Source organism: Echinops telfairi, unplaced genomic scaffold (genome assembly GCF_000313985.2).
Source record: "Echinops telfairi isolate 266 unplaced genomic scaffold, ASM31398v2 ScPeMD7_443;HRSCAF=831, whole genome shotgun sequence".
NCBI lineage: Eukaryota > Metazoa > Chordata > Mammalia > Afrosoricida > Tenrecidae > Echinops > Echinops telfairi.
The window spans coordinates 73,310,426-73,321,713 of NW_022104341.1; positions in this window are offsets into that span (position 1 = coordinate 73,310,426).

Consider the following 11,288-nt stretch of genomic DNA (forward strand, 5'->3'; position numbering starts at 1 on the left):
GAAAGGTAGGAGCCCTCCGCGGGGGACGGTCCAGGACGGAGAGGTGGGAGGGAGGCTGGGCAGACCATCTGGGGCTCGGGAGACTTCAGCGTGGGAGCCAGAGGCTAGAGGGTCTTTAAGGGCATTTGACGGAGATGAGGATACCTCTGTTTCTGAAATGGGGCAAAGGAAATACTCCTTTGGGTGCTGATTTACTCTAGGGCTTTGCATGCATGTCATCTTCACAAGGAACTTCGCAATGCCGATTTTACAAATGAGGAAGCTAAAGATGAGAGAGGCAAACGAACTTAAAAACCAAGCTCCTTGCTACCCAGCCAGAGTTGAAGTATCCCGGTAGGTTTCCAAGGCTGTGAATCTTCACGGGTGCAGACAGCCTCATCATTCACCGGCAGAGCAGCTGGTGGGCTCAAACTGGTGACCTTGCAGCCCACCACACCACCAAGGCCACAGAAGTTGTATTGCTGGCAGCACAGACATATCCCAGCTAAGGGATGGCACGTGCCCTGGGAACAACGGAGTGGGGCCACCCCTGAGACGTTTCTATTCTCCAGGGCAGTTTCCACGAACAGCTGTGAGAGATGGTTCAGCAAGTTAAAAGTAATACTTCCAAATTTAAGCGCCTTCCTGGGTCAAGACCTGCTGTAAGAGCTTTCCCTCTGCCCAAAGAGCTTCTCTGTGCGGCGTGCTCTTGAGTTACTTTAGCAGGCAGGGGCCCGTCGTCGGATGGGTCTGGTGGGCAGAGAAGCGTATTTCTTGCTGTCTAGGGTCTGTGCGTGGACATCTGTCTTACTGTGGTTATCTGCCATGAGCCGGAGAGGCTTGGATAAACAGGAGACCAGCCCAGGGCACTTCCGTCCCCACTCCCTGTACTTCCAGAGGACCCCACGTTCTCTCTCTGGGGTCTCAGGCTGACAGGCCGCCCTTGCCCCCTTGGTCTTTGCTCCACCCCGCCAGTATGTTGCTCTCTCACAGTGGGCTGACCACCCGTGGGCCAGGTGGTGGGGCTGGCCAGTGGGCGGGAGCACAGGTGAACCCTGATGGTCACAGCCCAGGCCGAGTCCATGCTGTGCATGCCAGGGGAGCGGGTCGGTCTGGAGACTCCTCTCCCACAGGCTCGGGCTCGGGCGGTGCCTCTGCCGGGAGGGCCGGGACTGAGGAAACCCAAAGCCCAAACCCACAGCATCAAGTCCATTCTGACTCATGGCAGCCCCGAGGAGGCTTCTGAGACTGAGAGTCTGTACAAGAGCAGACAGACAGCCTCGTCTTCGTCCCATAGACTGGCTGGTGGATTTGAATCACCCACCTTGAGGTCATCAGGTCAGCGCTTCCCCACCAGCACCACCATGGCTGCAAAGGCAAAAGGCTTTTTGCCCAGTGGTTCTCAATCTTCCTCATGCCGCGACCCTTTCATACAGTTCCTCATGTTGTGGTGACTCCCCAACCATAAAATTATTGTCCGACCCCCAAAGGGGTCGCGACCCACAGATTGAGAACCACTGTCCAAGACCGTCTCACCAGTGAAAGTCAGGAGGGGCAGTGGTCACTTTAGGGCCCGTCCAGTAAAGGACCCACGCGTGTTTCTGCGCACATGGCGCTGTAAAACTGGCCAAAAGATGGACGTTAGGTGTTTGGACGGAGTGGGATTCCAGTGTTTGCCAGCGGCCCCATTTGCTGTGGACATGCCTCTGGCTGCAAAGAGTAGACTCTTACCTTGGGAACCAACTGACCCCGACCCCACAGTGTGCAGTAAAACTGCTCCCTTAGGGCTTCTGGAGCTGTAAGTTGTTGCAGGGGTAGACCACCTCATCTTTTCCCCAAGGAGAGGCTGGTGGGTTAGAACTCCTGACCTTGTGATTCAGTGCCCAACACAGAACCCACTACACCACCAGGGCTCCTTGGTCCCCAGGGCCAGCAGATGAAACCGCAGTTTTGGGGTGCAGCATTCAGTGGGCTTCACAATGTGCGCCTCAGGCAGCCTGCGCGCTGAGGCTGCTGCCCGGGAAGCTGTCCGTCCCAGGTGGAAGGTGGAACCAACGAGCTCATCCTTCAAGGCTCAGGTCAAGTACCACCTCCTCCAAGAGTCCTTCCACACCATAACCCTGGCAGGCTCCCTTCTGAGTGCCAGCCCCTCTGCCCATGCAGGCTTTTGATGGCCAAGGCTGGGGAAAGGGGGAGGAGACGAGATCAGCATTGGACAGACCGTCCCCTCTGTCCTTCTGCCATGAAGACACCATCTCTGTCCCAGGGCTAGGCGGGGAGCCAGCAGCTTGCCAGGATGTCTGTCTGCTCAGCCTTCAGCGCTCACAGCAACCCTGTGAGGGAGGCAGGGGCCATTATACCCATTCCAGAGATGCCTTACTGAGGCCCAGGGAGGCTTTGAGGTATTGTTCTCTCCCAAGCATGGTGTCCTGCTCCTTCCCCCAAAATGTGCCCCAACCAACCACACTCCCTCATTCTTCCTCCAGGAAGCTTGTCCTTCCTCAGGAGCCCCTGCCCTGGCAAGAGTGGCCTCCCTCTCTCTGGGCCTCCAGTCCCCACGTGGCCTTTCCTCCTGCCCGATCCCACTGCATGGCTTGGCCTCCTCGGTCCTACTCTTTCCCCACCTCCCGGCTCTCAGCTCTCCAGGTCAGGAGGCCCATTCAGCCCAGGCCAGGCCCAGGGATCGCTTGAAATGTATTCCTCAAGACTCATTTGGTTGCAAATGACAGACACCCAGCCAGGCGGAGTTGAAGGGATAAGTGGGATGCCAGGCTCTGTAGCCAGGAAGGCAGGCCTCAGGGGAGCCTGCAGCCAGGGCACCGAGTCCAGAGCGTGGTCTGCTGTCTGGCTTTCTCCCAGCCTGGGGCGAGAGGAGCCTGTTCCCCTCCAGGCATTCCAGAGAGAACTCTGGCCTGGCCCGAAGCACATGCCCGCCTCAGGCGCCAGGCACTGTGGTAGTGGTCGAGGGCCCCAGGACCAAGAAAATCCCCTGCCCCAGAGGGAGGCTTACCACCTAGAGGCAGAGCAAGGGAGCAGTGCTAAAACGGGGGGCGTTTTGTTGTAAAAGAAGAGGGGCCGAGGAAACCGAAGCAATGGCCACCCGCAACTGCAAGTGCTTTCCCTTTCCAGGCCTCAAGTTCTCATCTGCAAAACAGGGGCCAATGACTCCCAGTCTGCTATTTGGGGGACAGTTGTGAGGATGGTATGCTGTCGTTGTTAGGGGCCATCAAGTTAGTTCTGACTCACAGCGACCCTCTGTGCAAGAGAAGGAACCCCCCCACTCCCGCCCCCCCCTGCCCACCGGCACCCCAGGTCCTGCGCCAGCCCCGCAATTGTTCTTAGATTTGAGCAGCCACCGTGTCAGTCCGTGTCATGGAAGGTCTTATTCTCTTTCGCTGCCCCTCTACCAGTACGATGTCCTTCTCCAGGGACTGGTCTCTCCTGACAACGCGTCCAAAGTATTGGAGACGAAAAGTCTCGCCATCCTTGCGTCCAAGGGGCATCCTGGCTGTACTTCTTCCAAGACGGATCCAGTTCTTCTTTTGACAGTCCACGGTACTTTTGATGTTCTTCACCAACACCATCGTTCAAATGCACCGGCTTTCCTGCGGCCTTCCTTAGTCAATGCCCGACTTTCACCTGCACATAAGGTGATTGAAAGTATAAGATCGTGCATTTAAAGACTATACCCTGAACCTGGCAGTGCTGATGGTTAGGCACAGGGCGGCTGTCTGAAAGCGGGCAGGGTCAAGGTTGCTCCACAGGAGAAAGAGCAGGCTGTCTGTCTGCTCCTGTAAAGATCTCCAGCCTCAGAACCCCGGCGGGGGTTGCTGTAAGTCAGGATCGACCAAATGGCAGTGGATTTGAGTCCTGCTTTGTCAGATACTGTTCTACAACAGAGCCAAACAGACGTAAGTCCTTGCCCTGATGGAACTTACATTTAGCCGAGGAGCAACTGGCAAGGGCGAAAATGAATAAAGAAGATAAGCAGCATGTCACATGGTGGTGAGTGCTATGGAGAAACACCGGAAGAGGAGGAGAGGGCCTTGGGAGAAGCCTCCTGGGGGTGACTGTGCCTTGTGCTGGGGCTGCCCGAGCCGTGGTGGCTCCAAGAACAGAGATGTATTGCCGCGCAGTCTGGAGGCCAGGATTTCAAGTCTTCCACGCCCCTCCAAAGTCTCTGGAGGACGATCCTTGCTGGTCCCTTCCAGCTTCTGGTCGCCCCCAGCGCTCTTGGTTTGCAGGTGCATCTTACCCTGTCTGCCCTCAGTCTGTGCCTCCGTGAGGGGTCACCCCTCAGATGGGTTTAGGATCCACCCTGCTGCAATATGGCCTTACGTTAACTGCCAACAGTCTCAGTGACTCTAGCTCCCAGCAGAGCCCTTTCATGGGAACCAGGCGTGAGGATTTCAATAGACCTTTGGGGGACACAGGCCAGCCCATTACAGTAACCAAGAATATGCTAGCTTAAAAAAGACTTTTGGTTATGAAGAATTTGAAATCCACACAGCGTAGAGGAAAATGGTCTGATGAATCTCCATGATCGACCTCCTGTCTTTCTTGTTCCTCCTGTCGCGTCCGAAGAAATTGAAAACCAATCTCTAGATCACATGGCACCTCAGGATAGATCTCTAACCGAAAATGATGTCTATATATGAGTATGTGTGTATTTGTATAGACACATACATATATATGTGTATATATGTGTATATATATGTATATATTGGAGACTTCTAAAAGATTATGGGAAAATGGAATTTAAAGATACTGGAATCTTTGCATGAACTTTTTGAATCCTCTCTTAAACACATGCATACATGAAGGGGCTTTAAAAGTTGGTGGAAAAAATTGCATTATCTTTTATTTCTACTTTGCCAGGACAGTTTTGAAGCCCCTTCATCTCTGTGTGTGTGTGTAGATAGATCAGTAGATAGACAGACATAAAGATAGCTTAAAAAATAAATTTAAAAAAAAGATAGCTTAAAAAGTATTGCTACAAAACCGTAGAAACCTATATTTAGCAAAAATATCGACATGCCCAGCTATTGTTTCTTTTGCCCCAGCAGCTTTGTTGTCTATAATTCACATATCATACAGTTCACTAGTCCAGTCACAGCAAGAGGCGTTGCACACCATCACCACCATCGGTTTTAGAACAGTTTCTTCAGTCTTGTGCTCACTGTTACTGCCTTCCCACTCCCCCACCGCCCCTGCCATCCTCCTCAGGAAGCCTTCTCCAGCTACTGCCTCTATAGATTGACCGATGATGGATTTCAGACAGAAAAACATTAAAAAACAAACAAACAAAACCCAACGCAAATAAGAAAGCAACACAGACAAAAACCTGAATTGAAAAGAAAGCAGAGCATATTAAAAAGTAGAACTTATTAAATGGGTCCTAGGGGAGATCAAATGATAGAGTGCTAGATTTTAACCTAATTATATCTGCAACAAACTACTTTTTTTCTTTTTTTTAAACAAACTACTTTCTAATGCATTCTGCACGGTAGAAGTTGTTGTTTCTTGACACTTCCTCCATCTAGACCAGCGGTTCTTAACCTGTGGGTCGCAACCCCTTTGGGGGTCGAACGACCCTTTCCCAGGGGTCACTCGATTCATAACAGTAGCAAAATGACAGTGATGAAGTAGCAACGAAAATAATTTTAAAGCTGGGGTGGGTCACCACCACCTGAGGAACTGTATTTAAAGGTTGGCGGCGTTAGGAAGGTTGAGAACCACTGAGCTAGATCGATACACTTCTGAAGGCAGTATTGCCATCTTTCTGGTGGCATCGTGGGTTATATGTTGGGCCGTGTGTTAGACAGCGTTCTCTAGAGAGATTGCTAATAAGACCAGATTGCTAATAAGTATATATATATTTATACAGATAGATATATAACACAAGAAATAAACAGTTAAATTATAAAGCAGTGCAAATGGCTCAGTGCAACTCACTCCCATGAGACAGTTGTGAGACACTGGCAGTCTTCAAGTTTTGAGGGCCGCCCAGGTAGTCCTCTGTAGAGCAATTCAGGTTATCTGGGCACAGGCAGCAAACAGCAAGGCAGGTCACCAACAGTCAGTCAGATGACAGGGTCCGACAGTCCCCAGCTCAAGAGATGTAAATTCCAATTGTGTGGCAAAGCAGGTCTTGAAGGAACCTCAAATTACAGCGACACAGTCCACGGGTTAGGTGTCCCACAGGTAGTGTAGCTTGCAAATTGAGGCACAGAACAAGCAAGGCAGCCGCACACTGGTCCAATGATCAAAGAGCAAGAGACAAGAAAGGTGAGGCTCGCCGAGCCATTTATCTCTCCGCCCCTCAATTAATTCCACATGTGTTTATCGGCCAGGTTGGCACAATAAACTAACTACCTCAGGCTGCTAACCTCCAGGTCAGCAGTTCAAAACCATCAGCCATTGTGAGGAAGAAAGATGAGCTTTTTTGTCCCCATAAAGATTGACAGTCTCAGCAACACACAGTGACAGTTCTTCTCTGTCTTTGGGGTTGGAATCCACTCAATGGCGGTGAGAGTCTTTCCCCTGATGATTCTGCACATCAATTTACAACCACCTCAAATGGTTCAAACCAACAGTCTTGACATTCTCAAGGGACTCACATTGCATTTCTCGTCAGTGGTCTTTGACAAGTAGATCTACTCCATCGACAGGGATTCGATGGAATAAGGTTTCTCAACAAAATCCTTATAGGATGCTCTTACTAGCCTCAATGAGTGAGCAAGTACATTAAACATTTTTTAAAGATCTATTATTAATTGGAATTTAATACATATATCACATCATTCCCTAATTCAATCACATTTGGCAGAATTGTACAATTGCTACCTCAATAAGTTTCCAAACACGTTTCTCTACATGGACACCTTGACCTCGTCTCCTCTTCACCCTCCCCCACCACTGCTGTACCCCCTCCCCCTGAAACCCTTATTCTACTTGTCGTCTCTGTAGGTTCATCGATGCTGGAGACCAGATCAGGTCCAGCATGCATCATAGGGGGATCTGCTGACGAAACTCTAACTATTCAAGTCAGGTTTATGCCTCTAATCTACACTCATCTCTCTAATGCCCTCTGTTTAGGAACCACTCTCCTCCTACCCCTCCGTAGTGGATGGCGGGAGCTCACCAGAGGTGTATGTCCTGTTTCTTATAATTGTGATGGAAAAAAACCACATATCTCAGCACCATTTTCCTGGCCTTTTCCTCCCCAATGCAGTTTTCCATTTTTCTTGAAATTTCTTCCTAAAGAAGAATTTCTTTGCTTAAAATTATAATCTCCTATGATTATCTTGTATCCTTCACCAAGATCTATGAAGACTCCACTTTGGCTTTTCAGAAACCATAACCTTCTCATCCAACCTCTGCACCATGAGTTTGGCCCACGGAATCTACTGTATGGATTGGACATGTTTTAAAAGGCAGCCTAAGGAGATGAAGACCACGTGTCTGCAGCCATCTGATGAACACAGAGGCATGCTTAAACACATTTTGCCTGTAGCAAACCCAGGCAGGTATGAACGGGAACCCTACCAGCAAATTTTTTACTAACTCTTGAATATATGTCCATTGCCAATTGGCCCAATTCTGCCCCACAGTGACCCCGTAGGCTAGACTAGAACGGCCCACAGGGTTTCACAGGCTGCAATCTTTACAATAACATAGTTCGAATGCATCAATTCTTCTTGGCCTACCTTATTCAATGCCCAACGTTCACATCCATATACTAAAAGCAGAACTCACCCCCATCCAGTCAGTTCTGACCCCTGAAAATACCATGCCCGGGTCAGGCACCCTTAGACCTCCAAGTAGCACCCTTGCTTTATGACACTTGAAAAGAGGGCTTGTGCCGCACGCACGCAGATTTACCCAACCCAGGGCGTCTTTGATCTCTTGACCGTTGCTTCCATGAGCACTGATTGTGGATCCAAGCAAGATGAAATCCTTGACAACTCCAGTCTTTTCTCTTTTATCATGTTTATTAACGATTGGTTCAGTTGTGAGGATGTTGGTCTTCTTTCCACCGAGTTGTGATCCACATGGAAGGCTACAATCCCCGATCTTCATCAGCAAGTGCCTCAAGTCCTCTCCCTTTCAGCAAGCAAAGCTGTGTCATCTGCAAATTGCAGGTTGTTAATAAACCTTCCTCCAATCCTGATGCCACCGTTTCCTTCATGCAATCCAGCTCCTCTGATGACTGGCTCATCATACAGAGTGAATAAGTATGGTGAGAAGATGCGACCCTGATGGAGGCACAGCTTTCCTGATTTTAAACCATATTTCCTTTTTGTTTGCACAACTGCCCCAATCCATGTACAGGTGGTGCACGAGCACAAGGAAGTGTTCGGGAATTCCCATTCTTCTCAAGGTTGTCCATAGTTGATTATCCAGAGTCAAATGCACGTGCACAGTCAATGAAACACAAGCAAATATCTTTCTGGCATTCTCTGCTTTGGGCCAAGATCCATCTGACATCATTGGTTCCACAGCTTCTTCGGAATCTGGCCTGAACCTCTGGGAGCTCCTTGCCAATGTGCCGCAGCAGCTGTTGTTGAATAATCTTCAGCAAAATTTTGCCTGCAAGGGATATCAACTATATTGTGCTATAGTTTGAGCATTCTGTTGGGTCACCTTTCTTTGGAATGGGTACAAATGTAGATCTCTTCCAATCAGCTGGCCAAGTAGCTGTCTCCCAAATTCCTTGGCATAGACTAGTGAGTGCTTCCAGCACTTCATCAGCTTATTGAAACATTTCAATGGATAATCCATCAATTCCTGGAGCCTTGGTTTTGTTGTTGTTGTTGTTGTTCGGTTTTTGACTAATGCCTTCAGTGCCGCTTGGATTTCTTCCTTAAGTATCATTGGTTCTTGCTCATATGCTACCTCCTGAGATGGTTGTTGAATGTTGACTAAATCCTTGTAGTACAATGACTCTATGTGTACGTTCCATCTTCTTCTCATACTTGCCAAATCATTCAGTATTTTGCCCACAGAATCTTTCAATATTGCAACTGGAAGCTTGATTTTATGTTTTCTTGTGTTCTTTCAGGTTAAGATATGTTGAGTGTGTTCTTCTTTTTTGGTTTTCTGACTCCTGGTCTTCGGACATTTCATTGTAATATTTTACTTTGTCTTCTTGAGCTGCCGCCCTTTGAAACTTTCCGCTCAGCTCTTTGACTTCGTTATTTTATCTATTTGCCTTAGCTACTCTACGATCAAGAGCAAGTTTCAGCATCTCTTCTGACATCCACTTTGACCCTCTCTTTCATTCCTGTCTTTTTAATGGACTTTTTCTTTCTTCATGAAGGATGCTCTGGATGTCCTCACACGGTCCATCCGGCCTCCTGCCATTAGCGCTTAATGCGTCAAATCTGTTGACAGGACCACGGACGGCCCAAAGCACAAACAAACCTCTCTTGGGAGGAGTACAGCCAGAATGCTCCTTAGCGTCAAGGATGGTGAGACTTTGGACATGCCACCAGGAGAGACCAGGATCGGCAGTGTTTTGTTCCGCTGTGCACCGGGTCACTATGGGATGGCACTGAGTCAATGTCACCGAACAACCACAGCGATATTAATGTGAAAGCTGAACAATGGATAAGGACGGTCAAGGAATTGATGCCTTTGAGCTGCTGTGCCGGTGAAGACTACGGACAGCACCACGGGCCACCAGAAAACAAACAAAGTTCAGTCCCAATGCTCCTTCGCAGCCAGGATGGTGAGACAGGACACCTGGTCTGGAGGGCCCATCCCCTCGAGAAGGACATCATGCTTGATAGAGGGTCGGTGAAAAAGAATAGAGACCCCCCAGCAAGATGAATTGATACCGTGGCTGCAACCCGAACCCCAACCTAGCAACGTGTGTGAGGAGGACAAAGGACGAGGCAGCGCTGTTCATACAGGTGTAGGCGGGCTTGCTATGAATCGGAATACATTCGATGACGCCTATGAAACCCTTGTTTGATTTCAAGAAAAGTTCGGGGGATGCTTTTGGTTGAAGGTGTAACAATGACCACTGGGCAGTAGTCTTTGAGAGGTTCATCCGGTCTCCACAGCTTCTATGTCTACATTTCCAGAAACACGAGGTAGTACCCAGCACTGTCTCCAGGTAACCGATGCGTTTCTTTTCATTTCTTTGGACTTTCACTGTGGAGTCACACTGTCCTATAAACCCGCATCAGATATGTGTCTATCCACTGCAATCTTTTTTGATGCTCAAATGCACTATCTTTAGCCAGTGGGAGCCCCTTCTAATAGGTTCCTGTGTCTTTTGACACAGTCCTGGTGATTTTCAATAATGTCTCTGCTTCCTGGCAGGACAAGGTATCTCGAGTGTGTCTTTTATATTTCCCGTCCTAGACCTGAGACCAGCCACTTCTTCAACGAGCCCTGTTTCTTTCCAGTTGGAAATAATATTCCTGATCTCAGTCCTACAGGTGAAGAATGCTGTGGAGTTAATCATTGCTTCCAGGCCTTTTTGTGGACAGAGCTAGGATATTAACTTTCTTTTTTTTTAAGAAATAAAAAATCTTAAGTCCCTACTGATGTTTCCTATTCAAATGGAAGTTTACAAGGTGTTCACCTTAAATTTTTATTTTCTTTGGATCTCTTTTCTCTTACACTGAGAATCTTGGCTTCTATTGACAGTGATTTACCTAATTCCTTTCTTCCACTATATATTATTCTTGCTAAATAGCAATTGTTAACATTATCACCAATAGCAAGTCTACTGAATGTAGTTGAAAACTTATTTGTGGTTCACTTTGTCTCTAGGATAGGCATGCACAATCAAAATACCGTATTTCAAAGTATTTTAAATCCTTTTGCTCTATGGCTGTGCCTCCAACCTGATTTATTGCTGTTGTTGTTGGGTGCAGCCGGGGGTCGAACTGCTGTTAAACAAAACAAAACACCCAATGTCCATGCCATCAGTTGATTTCTACTTATCATGACCCCCATAAAGAGTTTCAGAGGCTGCAAATTTTTATGGGAACAGACAGCCTCATCTGTCTCTAGTGGCTGGTGGCTTTGAACTCCTGCCCTTGAGGTTAGCAGTTTACTGCTTACCTGACAATGCCACCAGGGCTCTTTAAACATAATTAGGTTTACTGGTTTCAGGTTGCTTGAGAATTTTAGGGGTTGTTATGTATATTTAAATTCTATAAAATATTTAGCATTGTTTTTGTTTTTTTAACATTTTATTAGGGGCTCATACAACTGTTATCGCAATCCATACACACATCAATTGTGGAAAGCGCATTTGTACATCGTTTCTCAAAACATTTTCTCTCCAT